The sequence below is a fragment of the Pseudophryne corroboree genome, chromosome 2, assembly GCF_028390025.1.
Source record: "Pseudophryne corroboree isolate aPseCor3 chromosome 2, aPseCor3.hap2, whole genome shotgun sequence".
NCBI classification, from domain to species: Eukaryota; Metazoa; Chordata; class Amphibia; order Anura; family Myobatrachidae; genus Pseudophryne; species Pseudophryne corroboree.
Genome location: NC_086445.1, coordinates 849,748,312 through 849,769,241, shown reverse-complemented (window position 1 = coordinate 849,769,241; position 20,930 = coordinate 849,748,312).

Sequence of the window (20,930 nt, the reverse complement as noted above, 5' to 3'; positions counted from 1 at the left end):
GGGTCGCATCGCACGGTGAGCGGGGTTGAACATAAGTTCAACCCTGCTCACAACCAGGGTTAAAATACCGGTTCGCTCGACCTGGTATTTCAACCCTTGCACCTTTCAGACCGCACCTGAACACGGGTTATGCACGCTCATGTGCCAATAACCCGTGTTCATAGATGGCGGTCTGAAAGTGGCCAAATCGGATGTGTTTTACATCCGATGCGTGGTCCCGTGCTCATCGGAGTCGGAGATCGGACGTGCTGCACGTCCAGTCACCGACTCAGGTTGGGCTCCGGCAGTGGGGAACGGTATCGCATGTGATATGTCGCATGCAAAAGGACCACATGCGATATATTGCATGCGATCCTGCCGCCCGGGATTCTCCCAGGGAGCTCAAGAGGCATTGGCTACAATTGCTCCCGTAGGCGAAATCGCAGTAATGTATGGGGGCCTTAAGTGTCTACAGACGCTGCTATCATTCTTTGTGCGTCTTTAGATGCCACCATCGGCCGCACCATTAAAACTTTCACCAGCCCTATGCCAGGTGCAGATCATTCGTCTGAGTATGGTCTCCAATGTGAGCAATAGAACGTCTCTAAATGCAACCACTATCAGCAACACTCCCACACTTCGGTATATCTGCGTCTGATTAGCTAGTCCGCTTTAACCACACAGGAATGCACAGCACATTTCTAATACAATTCTTGGTGCGTGTGTTTGACTATGCAACTCTGTATGAACACCATCATGGTGCATGCATGTGCGGTGCAACTCTGACCCAAGCGCAGATGAAAAACATTGAACAAGAAAAAAAATACATTGGCCCCCACAGGAAAAAAACACACACATTGGCCCCCACATAAAAATAAAACAAATTAGCTCCCTTAGGAAAATAAATAAATGTATAATATAGATTTTGGTATTACAATATGTTTCAACTTTCCACTGCTGTTTCAAATGCCTAGTGACACCAAGAGGTTTATAATTCATGGCTGTAACATCTATACATTTATTTATTAACATTTCTCATACGTCCTAGAGGTTGCTGGGGACTCCAAAAGGACCATGGGGGGTATAGACGGGATCCGTAGGAGACGTAGGCACACTATAAGACTTTGAATGGGTGTGAACTGCCTCCTCCCTCTATGCCCCTCCTCCAGACTCCAGTTAGATTCTGTGCCCAGAGAGACTGGTCACACACTGAGGAGCTCTACTGAGTTTCTCGGAAAATACTTTATGTTAGGTTTATTATTTTCAGGGAGACCTGCTGGCTACAGGCTCCCTGCCTCATGGGAGTGAGGAGAGAGAAGCAGACCTACTTCTTAAGAGTTCAAGGGCTTTGCTTCTTAGGCTACTGGACACCATTAGCTCCAGAGGGTTCGATCACTTGATGCGCCTAGCTGCTTGTTCCCGGAGCCGCACCGTCACCCCCCTCACAGAGCCAGAAGAAAGAAGCCGGGTGAGTAAAAGAAGAACAGAAGACTTCAGTGACGGCAGAAGACTTCAGAGTCTGAGGTACCACGCGGTGGTCGCGCTGCGCGCCACTGCTCCCACACACAAGCGGCACTACAAGGGCGCAGGGGGGGGCGCCCTGGGCAGCAATATACCTCATGTATATAGCCTGGCAAAGAGGTATACAGTGCATAGGCACTGTATACTGACCCCCGCCAGTATAATAATGTGAAAAACTAGCGGGACTGAAGCGCTCCGATAAGGGGCGTGGCTTAGCCCTCAGCACTCTATCCAGCGCCATTTTCTCCTCACAGAGACGCTGGCCCCGCCAAAACACTGTTGAACAGCTCACTGTGTAAAACGGGGGGTGGGGGGGGGGGGGGCACAGTTGTTTAGTGCAATATAGGTACAAAAATAAAGCACTATATATATAATGAGCGTGTGGTAGATGAGTTGGTAAACGTTTTCTGTGTTTTCCCTGTCAGATACTGGGATCTACCCATTATAGTCAGTGTAATGTCGGTGGGTGTTTAGTACACGTATGTCGGCATGTGTGAGTGCTCTGCCACAAACGGCTATGGGAATCCCTCTGTCGGCACCACCGACTCCTGATGGTACTTGATTCATGAGATTAAGTGTCAGCATGTCAGTAGTTGTAAGCTTTTCCAAAGAAAAACTATATGGGAGACACAGACGTATGTGGGTGACCCTGTCGGCACCAACTAATATGACTGGGTATAAATTTGTCACATGCCAGGGGCAGCGGCCGCCGCGCTTACCCCTGCGTGGCTGCTGGTCCGTTTGGCGGTCCTCACCTCCGGCGGTCCTCGGGTCCCGGCGTCTGGCTGGCGCGGCTCCCGGCGGTTCCCCGGAGCGTGGGCACCGCCATGACAGCCGGCGTCACGTGGGCGGGGAGCAGGTGATGTCACGAACTCGCTTCACCAATCCAATAGAGGCGGGAGATTCAAAACCGGACGCCGGGCAGAGCCTCGGCGCCTGAGTATCGTCTCTTTTCTGAAGTGGATGCCAGAGCTCCCGTACGCAGTGTGTTTCCCAGCAGCTATACTCCAGTGCATCTAGCATTCAGGGTGCCTTCCTGCAGCACAGTCTCCAGTGATCCGAGCAACTAGTGTGTTCCTCTGCAGTGCAGTTGCCCGTGCTCCCTGGATTCAGCAAGGCCTGCGGGCCGAACCAACTTTAGTATTTCCAGCGTTCAGTGTCATTTACCATCGCTCACAAGTTCCTCATTCATCAGTGTCCTTAAACATCGCTTACCAATTCTTCAGTGTCATTCACCATCGCTCTCAAGTTCCTCATTCATCAGTGTCCTTAAACATCGCTCACCAATTCTTCAGTGTCATTCACCATCGCTCACAAGTTCCTCATTCATCAGTGTCTTTTAACATTGCTCACAAATTCTTCAGTGTCTTTCATCATCGCTCACAAGTTCTTCATTCATCAGTGTCTTTAAACATCGCTCACAAATTCTTCAGTGTCTTTTATCATCGCTCACAAGTTCTTCATTCATCAGTGTCTTTAAAACATCGCTCACAAATTCTTCAGTGTCATTTACCATCGCTCACAAGTTTTTCATTCATCAGTGTCTTTAAACATCGCTCACAAATTCTTCAGTGTCTTTCATCATCGCTCACAAGTTCTTCATTCATCAGTTGAACATTGCTCACAAATTCTCCAGTAACTTTTTGACATTGCCCACAAGTTCACTTTCCTTCATGTGCCGCTGTATTGCTCCCTTCCCTTAATAAAGTTCCTCAGCATTCTTTCACCAAACCTAACTATCAGAGTCTTGTATGAGGAAATCCTATATCCGACCATCCCTGCTCCGACCCACCTGTGGTTCCTTTTCCCGACCATCGGAAGAACCCCCGAGTCCACAACATCCCCAACCCAGGTCAGTGACAAAATTAACATGATAATGTGATGCAATTTGGAAAAAGCTATACATATATATATATATATATATATATATGTATATGTATGGTACGGTTGCATTGATCTGTAGCTCGAGCACAGACGTGGTAATATTTGTGGTGGCGTAATATTAAAATTATGTATATATTTCCCTCAGACTCCTCGGGGTCGCAAGATATGTTATTTTGCCCAGTTACTACTCCCTGTTGCCGACACGAATACTATGTCTTATGTCGACCATAATGTTTCCTGATTAGATCCACAACATCGGCATTCAGTACATGTTCATACACATTAAGAGCGCATTAATATCACTAGGGACCCTTAGTGTTCACTCTAGGAGTGAAAAGGGGCAGGGCGCCGGACTCCGGGGGCACATGTGTCCGAAATGGGGGCGCGGCCACGCCTCCGTCATTTTAGGGGGCGGTGCGGCCCACAGACGTTACTATAGAGAGCGTCTGTGGCCGGCGACGTCACTGTTGGGGGCGTGCCCAGCACCTCCGTCGGTGCTGGGCTTCCCCCAGCCCTCTCCCAATGCGTGAATGGATGCCGCGCGCATGCGCACGGCATCTATACACGCCGGGAGGGCAGGGAGCGGGCGGCTGTTCAAGCAGGTCGCCGCAGGGCGGGTTTTGCCTGTTAAAAAACGGGCAGGGCGCTGCGCCCTGCTAAAACAGCCTAGAGTGAACACTAGACCCTGCTGTTCCTGACAAAAATAAATAAATATATATATATATATATATATATATATATATATATATGAGATATGTATATATAGATATACGTGTGTATATGTGTATTTAAATGTGTATATTTATACAAAAAAATTATAATGAATGCTGAAGTAAACTTTTCCTTCTCATGTGCTGGTCGCTCTGTTTGATAACTCTAGGTCAGCTGGCAAGATGGTTTCAAATCATCACAAGAATTCCGAGTGTTTATTCTTTTCCCGCCATGGATAGAATAAAATGAGAGTCAACCCCTGTTCTGCACGGGGCCCTGTCACAAAGGATCGTTTACAGGAAGCTAAGTGATATTTTAATTATATGTTTTGATTATACTTGCATTGCATGCGCAGGGGGGAGTGATTGTATTCAGGAATGGTCGGTTACTTGATCATCCGATATAATTACCCTGAGGAGAGATGTGTTACTCCTTGAGTTGGGTCATGTCTAGAACATTGCAACATACTACCGTGCGACTACAAGGGATGGGACTCTTGGGTGCGCGGGCCACTTCCATGGTGGTCTCGGCTAGGAGGGCGTTGTGGATTCACCAAAGAGATGCAAATGCTGAATCCGAAAAGAAGTGGAGTCTCTTCCCCATTAAGGGAAGCCTGGTTGGTGATGGCCTTGTTAATATGCTCTCGGCAGGTGCCACGGGTAAGTTTACCTTTCTTGCCCTATGTTCCCTCACAACGGTTGGTGACGCATTGTTGTAGGATGCAGTCATTTCGACCAAATAGATAAGGATTCCCCTTTCTTTGCAGGTAAAGGAAGGTAAAAAAGGTAAGAGGTCAGCTGCCTTTTCAGGTTCACAGGAGCAGAAATCATCCATTCTTTCTGCCATGTCCACCGTGGGACGTTGGGTCTATCTTGCGGGGGCCCACACAGGTGGGACCTCGTCTAAAACTCTTCAGTCAGTCCTGGAAAGGTCATGGACCAGTGAGTTAAAGATAGAGTCCCTAGGGGGACATACGGGAGTTCCAGACGTTCCCCTCACTGATGTTTTCAAATCAACCTTACCGATCCTCCTCATGGCAGGGAGGTAGTATGTGACGCAATACAAGAGTTGTGTCTGGATCAGATCATTGTCCTGCTGTTCTGGTCATAAAAAAAAAAAGAAGAAGCTGTTGTTCAAGCTTTTTCGTACTCCCGAGGCCGGACGACTCGGTCAGATAAATCCCAATTTTTCCTACTTAAACTTCATGAGGGAATCTCTCATGGCAGGGTTCTCCACTCTGAAAGTGGAGTAAGGAGGTCTAATTACGGTTTCTTCCGCTTTAGGCTTGCCTGAGGTTTGCGATTCAGGATTGTTGTTACCTACCATTTCACCAGGTTGATGGCAGTATGATGGGTTTCCTTCGATAGTAAGGAGTCATATTTATTCTGTACTGGATCGCTCTCCGAATTATGGAGAGATCAAGAAGCCAAATGGTGCGAAACGTCGTTTTCTCCTTGACAGTTCTTCAACAACAGGACTTGGTCCCAACGACGCGGTGATCGGCTTGGGCAATATTAGAAGAGGCAGTACTGAGAAGAGTTTATTTGCTTCTGAAAAAAAAAGGGAAGCTCTGAGAATTCAGGGTCTGGCAGACCTGCAACGGTGTCAATCCGTCGATACAGTCAGTTGCTGAAAAAGATGGTTGGGGCCCACGAGGCCATTCGGTGGGCAGGTTCCAGGCCTGAGTGTTTAGAGGGACCTGTTGGACAAGTGGTCCGGTTCCCACCTGGGATAATCATGGTTTCAAGACCAGTACGTTGCTCCTGTGGTAGCGGCACAATTCTCACTGAAGACAAGTGCCATGTTAGGATACTTGTCGCCCCATTAACGGTCTAGAGATAAGGGCTGTTTATAACAGTTTTCTATAGACAAAAACCGAGAAGAAATGGCAGAAGCCAGAAAGATTTTCCACTGGGCAACGAAAACATTTACGCTCTCTATCAGCAATGTTCGTTCCAAGAGTGGACAACTGGGAAGCAGACTTGTTATGCACACCAGTGCCTGCAGGAAAGTACTGGTGTTTGAACTGTTATGCAAAACAGATGGACTCACAGACAAACTGGGGGATATGACATAATGTACACAGAAGGTGATAGGGTAACAAAATACACACAAAGTGAACAGAGAAGCCCAGAGGCTAAGGTACTGGGTATCTCCCTTGTATTAAAACTGCTCAGATGGAAAAGCAAGATGTTGTGTTTTAATACGTAGAGAACCCGAAATGCTGTTGCTAAGGGCAACAGCAAAACCCTAAAGGGTTACCAACGGGTGTGGCAGTAAACTCCTTGGTCAGAGATGGAATGATAGACACAAGGAGAATCTCCACAATCCTATTTCTCACTTGCAGTGCACAGGTTTTAGCTTACTGCCACTAAACTGACCCCTGACACCTAGCACAGTGAGACAGGATTAGACAGGCAAGTCTTAGAATACAGCCGCAAACTTGCTAAGTTCACAGAGTAGTAACAGAACCCCAGCAAGCTAAACGACTGACTCCAGTCTTACTGCTAGGTCTGGATTGGCAGAGTGTAATACCAAATCCCCAGGCCTATTTGCAGTAAGCAACAAACAAATACAAAGCTACACAGTACTGGCTAACTTTCATGAACTGACTAACCAACAAAGATTCAGCAGCATCTGCTTACCCTGAAAAGAGGCCTTATAAAGCAGGTGCTGTCCACGCCCCACTCAGACCTCACAGACTGTGAGCACAAAAACCAGCACCGGATCCCCTGCCGTGCACAGAGCCTATAACCACTGCACAGCAAAAGACCCGAACCGGAGTATCAGCTGCGCTCAGGTTACTCCACTAGCACTTGTCTCCCGGTTGCCATGACGACGTGGCAGCACAGGGCAGGAGACCCTAACAGTACCCCCCCTCTGACGAGGGGTCAAAGAACCCCTACCACCGGGTTTATCGGGGAACTGCGAGAAGAAAGAGCGTATCAGTCTGGGGGCATGAAGATCACAACTGCGCACCCACGACCGCTCCTCCGGGCCATACCCCTTCCAGTGCACCAAAAATGACAGCCGACCCCGAACCACCTTGGAGTCAAGAATCCTTTCAACAACAAGCTCCCTCTGGCCACGTATCAGAAGAGGGGAAGGTCTTCCACTGAAAGAAGGATTACTAATCGCCCGTTTTAAAAGGGAACAATGGAATGTTTTATTGATACCCAAAGAACGGGGCAGATCTAACTGAAATGCCACCGGATTGATAACCCTGGTGATCTTATAAGGGCCGATGAACCGGGGCCCTAACTTATGAGATGGCTGTCTCAACTTCAAATTCTTGGTAGACAACCAGACGAAGTCTCCTAATTTGAAGCTGCAGGGTCTTTTCCGCTTATCAAAAACCCTTTTGGTCACTAATGACACAGACACAAGGGCTTTCTTCACTTTCCGCCAAATACCTCTAAGGACCGAAACCACAGAGGAACCACCAGGCGTGGAGTCCAGGGGGTCAAAAGAATTGGCCTTAGGATGATGCCCATACACACAAAGGAAGGGAGAGATCCCTGTAGCAGAGTGAGCCGCGTTGTTATAGGCAAACTCCGCCATGGACAGATGAGCAACCCAGTCAGTCTGACACTTGGAGACATAACACCTGAGGAACTGCTCCAAGGACTGGTTCACCCTTTCAGTCTGCCCATTAGACTGCGGATGGTAGCCTGACGACAAGCTGACAGAAATCTGGAGATCGGAACAAAATGCCCTCCAGAATTTGGCCACAAACTGGGATCCGCGGTCAGAGACCACATCAAGTGGCAACCCGTGGAGACGCACAACATGCAGCATAAATAATTCAGACAGGCGTCTGGCTGATGGCAGCCCAACCAGTGGAACGAAGTGCGCCATCTTCGAAAACCTGTCAACGACAACCCAGATGGCTGTCATCCCCGAGGATTTGGGCAAGTCCACCACAAAATCCATAGAAATGTGGGTCCATGGCTTAGATGGGATAGAGAGTGGATGTAATGGGCCAACAGGAACCCCTCTAGGAGTCTTATTTCGGGCACAGATGTCACATGCCCGAACCCACTGATCCACATCCTTAGCCACCGAGGGCCACCACACCGCCCTAGATAGCAACTCCCAAGTTCTGGCAATACCCGGGTGACCTGCCGACTTCTTGGCATGGAATTCCAGGAACACTCGCTGTCTTAACCTAGGAGGCACAAACAAAAGACCTACCGGAAGGTCTGGAGGAGCCTGCTCCTGTGCTCTAAGGACTAATGATAAGAGGTCCTGGGTAATGCCCACTTTAATACATGATGGGGACACAATGGGCAACGGCTCCTCGGTGGTCTCCTGGATTGGAGCAAAACTCTGCGAGAGCGCATCAGCCTTGATGTTTTTTGACCCAGGGCGATATGTTATCAAAAAATTAAAGCGAGCAAAAAACAAAGCCCATCGTGCCTGCCTGGCATTGAGACGCTTCGCTGACTCTAAATATGCCAGATTCTTATGGTCAGTGAGAATTGAGACCACAAACTTAGCCCCCTCAAGCCAGTGTCTCCACTCCTCGAGTGCATCCTTAATAGCCAACAATTCCCGGTTACCCACGTCATAATTCATCTCGGCAGGCGAAAATTTACGGGAAAAGTAAGCACAGGGATGAAGGCGATTATCAGACACTCCCATCTGAGAAAGCACTGCCCCAATACCCATCTCAGAGGCATCCACCTCCACCACAAAAGGACGCTCTGGATCTGGGTGTCGCAGCACCTTGGCCGAAACAAATGCCCTTTTGAGACGGGCAAAAGCCGCTTTAGCCTCACAAGACCAGTGAGCAACATCCGCCCCATTCTTAGTGAGTGCCACCAAGGGCGCCACTATAGACGAAAATCCAGCGATAAATCGTCTATAAAAATTTGCAAAGCCCAGGAAACGCTGAAGCGCCTTCAAACTAGTGGGCTGCACCCAATCCAGGACTGCCTGTACCTTGGAACCCTCCATTTGGAAACCTTCTGGGGAGATAATATATCCTAGAAATGCGATTTGCTGAACTTCAAATTCGCACTTCTCCAGCTTCGCCCCAAGCCGGTGGTCTCTGAGTTTCTGGAGGACTAAGCGTACATGCTTCCGATGTTCCTCCAGGGAATGGGAGAAGATTAGGATGTCATCTAAGTATACAACTAAGAATCTATCCAAATATTCCCTGAGCACATCATTCATGAAATCCTGGAAGACTGCCGGGGCATTACAGAGCCCAAAAGGCATCACCAAATATTCATAATGCCCTGAGTGGGTATTAAAGGCAGTCTTCCATTCATCCCCCTCTCTTATTCGGATTAGATTGTACGCACCGCGTAGGTCAATCTTAGAAAAAATGGTGGCAGTACGAAGCTGGTCAAACAAGACCGAAATGAGAGGCAGTGGGTATGAGTTTTTAATCGTGATACGGTTCAATTCCCTGAAGTCGATGCAGGGTCGCAACGAACCGTCCTTTTTACCCACGAAGAAGAACCCCGACCCAACTGGAGACTGTGAAGGTCTGATAAATCCCTTAGCCAAGTTCTCCTGAATGTACTCTGCCATAGCCTGAGTCTCAGGACGTGACAGGGAGTACAACCTGCTCTTGGGAAGCTTAGCATTTGGCAACAAATCAATGGCACAGTCATAGGGGCGATGGGGAGGTAGTACCTCTGCAACTTTTTTGGAGAACACGTCCGCAAAATCTGCATAACACCCTGGCAATCCTGGCAAACTTAGCTGCGAGAGCCTGACTGGAAGGCTCAAGCAACTCCTGAAACAATCAGTACCCCAACTAAGAATCTCCCCAGAGACCCAGTCAAATTGAGGATTGTGGGCCCTTAACCAGGGTAACCCCAACACCAATGGGGCAAAAGTACAAACAGTCACATAAAAGGACAATTTTTCAGAGTGTGTGGCTCCAATAAACAAAGAAATCTGGCTAGTGCAAGAGGTAATTTTACCTTGGGATGGTTCCCCGTTTAACCCACAAATCTCAATTTCCGATGCCAAGGGTACTAAGGGAACAGAGTGTTTCAGGGCGAATTGGCGGTCCATAAAAACCCTGTCGGCCCCACTGTCCACAAAGGCCTCAGTCTTGACAGTTTGACCGAGGATCTTCAAGGTCACCGGAATGATAAAAGTCTTCTTGGGAAATTCTGACTTCTGGCCTGACAGGATATTTCCCATCACCCTCAGGCCCTGAAGTTTTCCGGCTTTTCTGGGCATGATACTACCACATGACCTTTATTCCCACAGTACAAACACAACCCCTGCTGTCTCCTCCGCGTCTTCTCACGCGAGGAGAGGCGGGTAGCCCCAATCTGCATAGGCTCCTCAGAAAATTCCTCAGAGTCTGAGGTTCCCTTGGGAAGGAAGGAAATCTCAGTCTCCCTTTCAAGCCTACACTCTCTCAGCCGTCTATCCACCCGGATGGATAACTGCATGAGCTGATCCAAGCTATCAGGCAAGGGATATTGTACCAGTTGGTCCTTTATCTGGTTAGAAAGACCTCTTCGGTACTGGTGTCTCAGGGCTGGGTCATTCCACTGGGTATCATGGGCCAACCTCCGAAACTCCGTACAGTAAACCTCAACTGGCCTTCGCCCTTGCTTAAGGATCGAAATTTGAGCCTCGGCTGAGGCCGTCTTGTCAGGGTCATCATACAACATGCCCAGTGCCGTAAAAAAAGCATCAACACTTTTAAGCGACGGACAGTCAGGCTGCAACCCATATGCCCAGACCTGTGGGTCTCCTTGTAGCAAGGAAATCACTATGCCCACCCGCTGAATCTCCGACCCAGAAGACTGAGGCCTAAGCCGGAAGTATAGCTTGCAGCTCTCCTTGAAACAAAAGAACTGCGAGCGATCTCCAGAAAAACGATCCGGGAGATTTACTTTCGGCTCCTTAACCCCTGCAGGTGCTGCTGCTGCGGGAGCTCCGCCAGCAGCCTGGGAGGTGTGCATTTTAATGGACAAATCATTAAATTGTCGAGTCAGGACCTGCACCTGATCGACCACCTGTTGCAACGTATTTTGAGGGGTATGCTCCATATTCCCACAAAATTTCAACAGGAGTATTAGGCTGCTGAATATGTTATGCACACCAGTGCCTGCAGGAAAGTACTGGTGTTTGAACTGTTATGCAAAACAGATGGACTCACAGACAAACTGGGGGATATGACATAATGTACACAGAAGGTGATAGGGTAACAAAATACACACAAAGTGAACAGAGAAGCCCAGAGGCTAAGGTACTGGGTATCTCCCTTGTATTAGAACTGCTCAGATGGAAAAGCAAGATGTTGTGTTTTAATACGTAGAGAACCCGAAATGCTGTTGCTAAGGGCAACAGCAAAACCCTAAAGGGTTACCAACGGGTGTGGCAGTAAACTCCTTGGTCAGAGATGGAATGATAGACACAAGGAGAATCTCCACAATCCTAATTCTCACTTGCAGTGCACAGGTTTTAGCTTACTGCCACTAAACTGACCCCTGACACCTAGCACAGTGAGACAGGATTAGACAGGCAAGTCTTAGAATACAGCCGCAAACTTGCTAAGTTCACAGAGTAGTAACAGAACCCCAGCAAGCTAAACGACTGACTCCAGTCTTACTGCTAGGTCTGGATTGGCAGAGTGTAATACCAAATCCCCAGGCCTATTTGCAGTAAGCAACAAACAAATACAAAGCTACACAGTACTGGCTAACTTTCATGAACTGACTAACCAACAAAGATTCAGCAGCATCTGCTTACCCTGAAAAGAGGCCTTATAAAGCAGGTGCTGTCCACGCCCCACTCAGACCTCACAGACTGTGAGCACAAAAACCAGCACCGGATCCCCTGCCGTGCACAGAGCCTATAACCACTGCACAGCAAAAGACCCGAACCGGAGTATCAGCTGCGCTCAGGTTACTCCACTAGCACTTGTCTCCCGGTTGCCATGACGACGTGGCAGCACAGGGCAGGAGACCCTAACAAGACTTCCTCGGCAGACACGTTCTCTGTTCAGGAGGGTTGAGTCTTCATCAAGCGGTTTTTCACAGAAGTGATAAGTCTTTGGAGAATTCCGAAAATAGACAAGATGGCATCTCGCCTCGACAAGAAATTTCAGAAATTTTGTTACGGGTCGGGGGTCCCCTCAAGCATTAGCGATGGACACCCTAGTGACACCGTGGGTGTTTCGGTCATTCTATGTGTTCCCTCCACTTCCACTCTTTCCAAAAATGTTAAAGATTATAAGAGGAACAAGAGTTCAGAGGATCCTCATTGTTCCAGACTGGTCATGGAGGGCTGGTATACGGATCTTCAGCAAATTACTCATAGGAGATCCCTGTCCTCTTCCTCTGCGAGAGGATCTGTTATGGCAGGGGCCGTGTGTGTTCCATTGACTTGGAGATTGAACGTCGGAATCCAGCCCGGAAGGGTATTTCCAGTGAGGTCTTCCCTACTCTTTTTCAGTCAGAAAAGAAGTAACGTCAAAACATTACCACCATATTTGGGGGGAAAATGTTGTGCCTTGGTGTGAATCCAAGAAGGTTCCTACGGAAGAATTCCAGTTGGATCGTTTTCTCCCTTCTTTTCTTACAAGATCGTGTGGAGGCGATCTTTGGTTGGGCTCGATTAAGGTTCAGATTTCAGCCTTATCGGTTTTCTTCCAAGAAACAATTGGCCTCCTTTCCAGAGTTTAATACTTTCGTAAAAGGAGTCCCTAACACATCCATCCTCCCTTTGTGCCTCTGTGACACCATGGGATCTTTACGTGGTGTTGCAGTTCCTGCAATTTCTTTGGTTGAACTTTTCAGTATGGTTAAGTTGAAATTCCTCACTTGGAAAGTGGTCATGCGGTTGACCTTGGCATCTGCAAGGCAGGTGTCTGAGTTGGCGGTTTGGTCTCACAAGAGCCTGTTTAATCTTCCATGAAGTTAGAGCGGAGTTGAGAACTCGGCAACAGTTTCTGCCAAAAGTGGTTTCATCGGTTTCACTTGAACCAACCTATTGTGGTGCCGGTGGCTACTGACGCCTGGGCGACATCGGAGTATCTCGATGTGGTCGGAATTTTTGAAAATTTGTGTTGCCAGATTGGCTCAGATCAGGAAAACGGAGGATCTGTTATCCTATATGCTCCCAACAAGATTGGGGTTCCTGCTTCCAAGCAGACTATTGCACGCTGGATCTGAATTACGATAAAGGTTGCTTGTTTTACGGCTGGTTTGCCGTTACTGAAATCGGTGAAGGCCCATTCTACCAAGAAGGTGGGCTCATCCTGGGCGGCTACCCGAGGGGTCTCGGTTTATAGCCTTGCAGAGCAGCTGCTTCGTTGGGTTCAAACAATTTTGCAAATATTCTACACGTTTGATACCCTGGCTGTTGAGGCCCTCTTGTTTGGGCAATCGGTGCTGCAGAGTCATCCTCACTCTCCCGCCCATTCTAGAGCTTTGGTATAGACCCCATGGTCCTTTTGGAGTCCCCAGCATCCTCTAGGACGTATGACAAAATAGGATTTTAATACCTACCGGTAAATCCTTTCCTCTTAGTCCGTAGAGGATGCTGGGCGCCTGTCCCAGTGCGTACTGTATCTGCAGTTATTGGTTATGGTTACACATGTTGTGTTTCCTTTCAGTCAGTCTGTTGCTGACGTTATTCATGCCATGGCATGCGGTATGCTATTATTGGTCGTGTTTACACACAGATTGTGTTACATTTTCAGTCAGCATATTGCTGTATATTTTTTCATGCCGTCGGCTGGTGTTCTATTGAATGCCACGTTCTGCGGCATGTTTGAGGTGTGAGCTGGTATGACGCTCACCGTGTTTAAACAATAAATTCTTGCCTCGAAATGTCTGTCTCCCTGGGCACAGTTCTATAACTGGAGTCTGGAGGAGGGGCATAGAGGGAGGAGCCAGTTCACACCCATTCAAAGTCTTATAGTGTGCCCATGTCTCCTGCGGATCCCGTCTATATCCCCCATGGTCCTTTTGGAGTCCCCAGCATTCTCTACGGACTAAGAGAAAAGGATTTACCGGTAGGTATTAAAATCCTATTTTATGTAGCAGATTGGGATCTGAAAGTGGTCCTAGAAAAATTTGTAGAAGTGGCCTCACATTGGCAGCACCAGAGGCATACCATGTAACCATGGCGGCAGCACCACCCCTCACATGTCAGCAAACAAAACATGCCCCGCATACACATAGGCCCACCAGGAATTTTCCCTGTGAGCCCTATGGCCAGTCTGCTGTCAGGCTGGAATGTAGTATCCGACGAATGGGCCTAAGCAGAGGTAGCAGAGGCCACTGACGGAAGAAGACGTGGAGGCCGGATATAGGGGGTCATTCCGAGTTGTTCGCTCGTTATTTTTTTCTCGCAACGGAGCGATTAGTCGCTAATGCGCATGCGCAATGTCCGCAGTGCGACTGCGCCAAGTAAATTTGCTATGCAGTTAGGTATTTTACTCACGGCATTACGAGGTTTTTTTCTTCGTTCTGGTGATCGTAATGTGATTGACAGGAAGTGGGTGTTTCTGGGCGGAAACTGGCCGTTTTATGGGAGTGTGTGAAAAAACGCTACCGTTTCTGGGAAAAACGCGGGAGTGGCTGGAGAAACGGGGGAGTGTCTGGGCGAACGCTGGGTGTGTTTGTGATGTCAAACCAGGAACGACAAGCACTGAACTGATCGCACTGGCAGAGTAAGTCTCGAGCTACTCAGAAACTGCACAGAGAAGTCTTTTCGCAATATTGCGAATCTTTTGTTCGCAATTTTGATACGCTAAGATTCACTCCCAGTAGGCGGCGGCTTAGCGTGTGCAAAGCTGCTAAAAGCAGCTTGCGAGCGAACAACTCGGAATGACCCCCATAGTTCCTTCTCATGGACTCCCAGGGTATAGGGATTAACACACTATGACAAGTGGATAAGAAATAACTAAGCTAGGAAACTTGCTGTGAAGTTAGGGAGCAAGGTTACTGTTGCAAGGAGATAATAACTGCAAAGACTGGTACTTGATTACTGTGGCTTGGAGATAATAGCTGTGAAGACTGGACACTGGATGACTATGACTAGGAGACAATTGTAAAAACTGGATACTGGAAGACTGTGACTTGTAGATGGAAACTGTAAAGACTAGATACTGAATGACTATGACTTGGAAACTGTAACTGTAAAGACAGGTTACTTGATAACTGGGACTTGTAGACAACAACTGTGAAGAGTGGGTACATGATGGCTAACTTGGAGACAATAACTGTGAAGACGGAGTACTTGATGACTGGGACTTGGAGACAATAACTGTGAAGACTGGAGATTGCTGCTGGTCAAATACAAGTATTAAGAACACTAGACACTTGGAAAGCATGACTTAAGAACTCAGATTTTGGAAACCGAATTCTTGGAAAACGTGACTAAGGAACTCAGACTTTGGAAACTGGATTTTTGAAAAACATGACTGAAGAACTTAAGCATTTGGAAACTGGATTGTTGAAAAACGTGACCGCAGAACTCAGAATTTGGAAACTGTATTCGTGGAAAAAGTGACTGAAAAACCCTGACTTTGGAAACTAGACTTTTGGCAACTGAGCAGAGATCCCAAGGAACCACCAACAGCTTTGGATTACCCGCAGATTCCTCCTGGCTGGCTGGTAGCCGCAGGAGGCGGCGCCAGTGCAGGACTTTGGATCAGAGTGCGGAGAAAATCGGAGTAATGTGCAGATGAGCAAGGCAAAAGACTTCCAGGGACTCAAAGCACCGAGCAACCAAAGATGCCCACAGGAACACAGAGCAGGAGCACAGAGCAGAAGAACCTTCTAAGAAGAGCAACCTAAAGCACTGGGAGTGTTTGATTTTAAATCCAACCCCTTTTAAAAGGAGAAGCATAATGAAATAGGCTGAGAACCCACAGGAAGCACTGTTATTGGCTACACTGCGTGCATTGGTCTCCAACATGGCGGCTCCCGTAACTGCAAACGTACAAGAGAAGGCTCATTTTCCCTGCTGAGTCCCCGCACAGTGAGCTCCAATGCCTACACCTGCCGCCTCCGTCAGTCTCAACGCCGTTGGGGGGGCGTGGGCCAGACAACGCAGGCATGTCCGGACCATTGCTGGGACGTCACATGCAGCCGCTGTGACCCAAAACATGGCAGGTAGCCGCCTGCCAGCGCAGCTAGGCTGCGCAGGCAGGGAGCTACTTGGCAGGTGCGAAAGCATCACTACCGTGCGATGCCTTCGCACCTGTGCCAGGGGGGTAGGGCCTGACATGCGGGGCAGACTGGCACATTTACGATCAGCTCTGAAATGGGCCCTATATGCATTAGACTTCAAAATGAGTAAAATCAAGACAAATAATGAATCTGTACTAAAACAAACTATATCACACTTTGTCAATATTTTATTATTTTATTTTTTATATTAGTATCACTTTATTTAATAAAGATTACATTTTGAACCTATTTTCTCTTACGTCCTAGAGGATGCTGGGGACACATTAGTACCATGGGTATAGACGGGTCCACAAGGAGCCACTGGCACTTTAAGAGTTTAATAGTGTGGGCTGGCCCCTCCCTCTATGCCCCTCTTACCAGACTCAGTTTAGAAAATGTGCGCGGAGGAGCCGGTCACAGCTAGGGGAGCTCCATAGGAGTTTTTCTAGTTTTGTTGTTTTTTATTAGAGTCAGGCACAGGGAGGCTGCTGGCAACAGCCTCCCTGCTTCGTGGTACTTAGGGGGGGAGTAGAGTCCAACCCTGAGAGGTTAATGGCCACTATCTCCGCTGACAGGATACTGAGCTCCTGAGATTGATGATCGTTAGCCACCCGAGGCGACTGCTCACTTCCGCAGCATGCCGCCACCCCCTAACAGAGCCAGAAGATTTCAGTGGCAAGTGAGTCACCGGCCCCCACAGCAAGCGGGGAGCCGGTGTGAAGATGGTGACAACAGGGTGGGAGCGCAGTACTAACTGCGCTAAGGAGGCTCAGCGGTACACAGTACGGCACTATGAGGGGCACCCTGAGCCAGCGCCTATACCCTACACTGGTCACCAAGGCTGTCAGAGACCTCGGTAACGCTGCCAGCACATTTCCTCATGCCAGTATAAAGAAGTGAAGAGCGGGAAGCAGCGCCATGTACAGGGGGCGGAGCTTCTCAGAGCAGACCCAGCAGCGTTCAGCGCCATTATCCTGCCTGCAGATCCAGGCCCTCATTCCGAGTTGTTCGCTCGCAAGCTGCTTTTAGCAGCATTGCACACGCTAAGCCGCCGCCTACTGGGAGTGAATCTTAGCTTAGCAAAATTGCGAACGAAAGATTCTCAAAATTGCGAATAGTAATTTCTAAGCAGTTTCTGAGTAGCTCGAGACTTACTCTGCAACTGCAATCAGTTCAGTCAGTTTCGTTCCTGGTTTGACGTCACAAACACACCCAGCGTTCGCCCAGGCACTCCCCCGTTTCTCCAGCCACTCCCGCATTTTTCCCAGAAACGGCAACGTTTTTTCACACACTCCCATAAAACGGCCAGTTTCCGCCCAGAAACACCCACTTCCTGTCAATCACACTACGATCACCAGAACGCAGAAAAAACCTTGTAATGCCGTGAGTAAAATACCAAACTTCTTAGAAAATTTACTTGGCGCAGTCGCAGTGCGAACATTGCGCATGCGCAGTTTGCGGAAAATCGCTGCGATGCGATGAAAAAGAACGAGCGAACAACTCGGAATGAGGGCCCCAGTATAGAGACGCTGACAGGGAGAGCTGTCCCTCCAAGCAACTCCAGCTATCCTGTGCGGTACCAGGGGGTTGTAGAAGGGGTGGGAGGCTGTAAAATTACTGTGTAGTCTATTAAGGTACACAGCACCAGGTAGTTGTACATATCTACCTTTGGAAACGCTGTGTGTGTGCTGGCTCCAAGCTCTGTGTTTCTCTGTGGCATACTTCAGTGGCAAACGCAGGATTTGCATGGGGGGGTTTCCAGAACTGGGTGGAGCCAATCACGGGGGTGGGGACTGAGGTGACCCAGTATATGCTGGGTCCGTAAAACTAGTGTGTGTGTGTGTGTGTGTGTGTGTATATATATATATATATAATATATATATATATATATATATATATATATATATACATATCTACACATATATATACCGTGTGTATATATATATATATATATATATATATATATATATATACAGACAAGATTCCCAAATCGCGCTAAAGAGTGACACAAGCAGCACCTCTAGAAGGACTTTCTGTTAGCTAAAGTCCAATGAATGACAAATATAAAACAAGATCTGAGGGCGCTAAATATAGGAAATATTAATGAACACCATTAATCATTATCTAGACAAACAGATAATTTAAAAATGTATTAACAAACTCAGAACAAATTGATTCATTTTAAAAATGCTCAATGACATGGTGAATTCAACACCTTAACAGCTATTATGGATGTAATTCCTTGTTGCTGTGACTTCGACAGTATAACAGAATGTCAATCCGAAGGACCCAACGCGTTTCGTCCCGTAGGACTTCCTCAGGGGTATTGAATCTAGATAATAAAATACAATAACTAGACCATACAAAGTACAGTTATGATACTAGGTAAGACAGAAGATAGCCATACATACCAATTGGATAGATACAACATGATTATAGTAGCTTGAAATAGTGAAAAACTTTTATGATGAATCTATAAGACAGTAGGTGAATTTAATGAGTGCCAGAGTAGAGAAAGGTGGTGTGTGAGGATAAGTGGTGCTATTCAGGGAAAAAATACATACCAGTGTATGTCTGAGTAAATAACTCAAAACAAACAGGATTATCCTTAAAAAGACCAAACAGGGTCAAACATGAGGTCTGGGTCTGATCGAGAATTTAGGAACAGACCTAAAAAAATATATATTCTAGTGAATACAATATACGGGAGGAAAAAACCATTCCATAATTTTTTCACCACAGTGAAGTGTATACAAAATTATTAATACATACCGAAATTTCATGCAGTATTAAATAGCACTGGACGTGCAATAATGAAGTAATTTCCTCTTATAACGTATAAGGGCAGAAATGCCTAAAAAATATATATATGGTTGTCATTACCTATCTTTAAATACCTAATTACTACCAGAATCTCTTGTATCTAAATCCCAAAGGAGTATGGTTACAAACTTAATAATTTCTATTAATACTTATTTAAAAAGCATCAAATCTATTTAATACCATAAAAACATTCATACAGGCATAACTTTATATTTATGAAGGAATAGTGGAAAAAGGCTTTGTATATTACTTACAGAGATACATGTGCTCCTCACAGAGTCCAGTGGATAACTGTGATAGAGCCCAGGTCTCCGAATTTATCTACCTTCTAAGATTACCTCATTTCCTGTATCCATCTTATTGGTTCCTGAGCTATTACTAATTACCGGCCTAATATATAGCCTGGTGAAGGAATATATAAGATATAACTTAGGGGTTCTTAATCCATTTAGTGCTTCCTAAATGAGCCCCATAGTCCATATAGATAGAAGGAGTAAAACGGGCCGTACTCGCAGTGTGTATTCCATTTACGGAAAACTACTTCCGGTCGTGCGTTCCAATCGCGGCTCCGGACTTCCGGTATTGCGTTCCACCGGGTCCGGCCACTACCTGTCAATCTAAACTTTAAGTGCCGCACTAAAAAGGGGGAGTTTTCGGACAAGGAACCTAACTACAGGCTCCACCCGCATTCCGGCAACCAAAAGCTTTTATTGAGGCGCATCACTGCGCGTCACTGCTACTATTTCAGCAACACTAGCATAGAAAGGGACTTCCTATAGACGGTGGAACACATTTGCGTTCCACCTCTATCCCGTTACCAATCTAATGTTTAGACAAGCAGGAGCCAAAATACTATTACTCTTATATTCGATCCAAAAACCACTAAAACTAATCTGCTACCCCTAAGTAACACATTGTACTATCAAATCCCACAATTATATACAAATGGTTAGATAACTAATACTAAGATCCATTATAAGGGGGCCCAAGTAATGGAAACCCCTAAATAGATCTCGTAAATCCTTAATTTTAATATTTCCAATTAGTTATATATTAGTTTTCTATCTATAGTGTACTCAAATGTATGTGTACAGAATACCCATAGCATATCTCAAGACATACTAACTACAAATGATCTATAATTGATTCCTCTATTCCTTCATTTACAAATCATAAAAATATATATTTACAGTAAAATTCATTGTCTCCAATAATGGGTTTATAATAAAGAACCATAACCAGATTCCTATACTCAGTAGCGCACCTGGCTCTATACCTTATTACTGACCTAAAAAAGGGAAAATATCTATCCCTTCGTTTAGGCCCCAAGGATTCATGGTATTCAACGTATATATCCAAAAACTCTCTCTTTTAGAGAGAATCAGGTCTCTATTTCCTCCTCTAGCAGGTTCCTCAACATGTTCAAGTGCAGTAAAACTGAAATTTGATGGAAGAACTTCTGACTTGTGTTTGTCGGCATAATGCCGGGGTATGCTATGGGTCTTGACCTTATTTTTAATGTTACGCATATGTTCTTGAATGTGGATTTTAAGCTGCCTTTTAGTCTTTCCCACATAACTCAAGCCACAACTACATGTAATTTTATATATCACATGATCTGTGGTACAAGTGACAGCCCGTTCAAGTGTGTATAACTTCCCATTATCGAATTTAAAACTGAATTTAATCCGATCTTGGAATTTGCCACAAATGCATTTATTGCAGGGTACACAACCAGATCTTTTATTCACCAAAAAGTTTGAATTACCCGGATCTGATTTCTTTTTGTTCTGAAACCTACTAGGAGCAAGAACACTCTTTAAATTTCTGGCTTTTCGAAAAATTAGA